This window comes from Zingiber officinale, chromosome 3A (assembly GCF_018446385.1).
Source record: "Zingiber officinale cultivar Zhangliang chromosome 3A, Zo_v1.1, whole genome shotgun sequence".
In the NCBI taxonomy this organism is placed as follows: domain Eukaryota; kingdom Viridiplantae; phylum Streptophyta; class Magnoliopsida; order Zingiberales; family Zingiberaceae; genus Zingiber; species Zingiber officinale.
The window spans coordinates 128,778,005-128,779,841 of NC_055990.1; the positions used below are offsets into that span (position 1 = coordinate 128,778,005).

Here is a 1,837-nt window from a genome sequence, read left to right on the forward strand (position 1 = left end):
CATCTTTTTACTGAGAGCATCTAGTTTTGAAGACATCAAAGTAATTGCATCTACATCAAATTTTCCTATGCTTTAGCTGGGGGTGCATAAGAATAGCCTCCACTTCTTTCTGTTGCCCATTGATGATGGTTTTGTGCTACACTCTGAATTATATCCTCGGCCTCATCTAAACTTTTATTCATAAGTGCCACTCTAGCCGCAGAATTTAGAGACACCTTTGTATGATAGTTGATGCCATTATAAAAAGTATGTAGAACCAATCATTTTTCTAATCCATGATGTGGGCATTGTCTGAGCATATTGTTGTATCTATCCCATGCTTTAAATAAAGATTCTGAGTCTGATTATCTGAAACTTGCAATTAGATTTCTTATATGAGCGGTCTTACTTGGAGTATAGAATCTATCAAGCAACTATTGCTCACATTGCTCCCATGCAAGTGGTTATACTATTAGTTGGTAAAGAATTCAACCATTAGTTTTCTCTATCTCTTAAAGAAAATCCAAATAATAATAATCTCACTGCTTTAGATGGAACACCGTTCATCTTCATTGTGCTACAAATTTCATAGAAAATTTCAAGATGTTGATTTAGGATCTTCGTGTGGTCCGCCTCCAAACTAATTTTGTTGTACCATAGTGATTATTGTAGGCTTGATATCAAAATTGTTGACTTCAATAGATGGTCTTGTGAAACTAGAACAAAGCCCTCTGACATAGGGTGCTGCATAATCTTTCAATGGTTTGTTTGCCATATTAGAGCTTTCTTGTTCTTCTTGATTTCTTTGCAAAATCTTCCTTCTATGAAAAGTTCTATCAATCTCTAGATCAAGAGGTAAGAGATTTCCTGCAAAGTTAGATCTACGCATACAAGAACAAGATCTCAAGTTTTTTTTTAGAATTACTTTTTACTTGAAAAACAAACTAGATCAAAATGCTAAAAATATTAAATGCATAATTTGAATTGCAACAAGTTAAATTATAGGAAAAGTAAACAGAAATAAAAGGTAGGATTGTGAAAATAGAATTTCTAAGACTAGTTACAACTATGTAATAGAAAAGAAAAAAAAAGGTCTAGTCTAACTCAAATGATTATCTCTAATGTTATAGAAGCAATCCCCAGCAACGACGCCAAAAACTTGTTATGTAATCGCAAGTGCACAATTTTGTCATCAATAATAAAAAGATATCGAATCTACAGGGACTGGTTATAAGCACTAGAGATGTCTCACAATGAATTAGCTAAACAATCGTAAAAGGAAGTGAATGTACTGACTAGCAACTAAAAATAGAAATAAAAAAGCAAATGTAAGAACTTGGTTTTTGTGAGAGTTCTAGGAGTTCGATTTCATTGTGATATTTATCAATGTAAGGTGATCTACCAATTCTTATCCTCAATTGTCATGCATTTGCAGGAAGTTGCCGGTTTCCTCCTGTAGAAGTCAACCGGCAAGGAACTTTTATCTATATCTCTAGTAATTTGATAGTTATGGTCTCCATGAAGTCCGTTAGCGGGGCAGCCTATCACCAACACCTCTCGGTCATACAATATAGATGCACATCACCATTCAATCCACATAAAGGCATAGGGAATAAATGCACTCAACCAATCCACCTCTTTGTAAGACTAGCTCCACCCTTCAAGGTGATTCCTAGATGTCTGTTAGCGGGGTAGCCTGTCACTAGTGCCCGTCAGTCATACAATCTATTGAATCCCTCTATGAGATCCACAAGTAGAACAAACATCTAATCAAGCATGGAAATCAGATCCAAACACAACAAATCACACAAGATCAAATATATACAAAACATAACAACATCATTGATATAGAAAATTG

The 1,837-nt window shown here is 34.7% G+C and overlaps 1 non-coding gene across 1 annotated transcript; it reads left to right on the top strand.

Annotated features, from left to right (window-relative positions):
• The first annotated feature begins 270 nt into the window (after positions 1 to 270).
• Positions 271 to 377, top strand: LOC122054425. Its single transcript, XR_006132738.1, has one exon. It is a non-coding gene; the product is annotated as a small nucleolar RNA R71 (small nucleolar RNA).
• Positions 378 to 1,837: the final 1,460 nt, after the last annotated feature.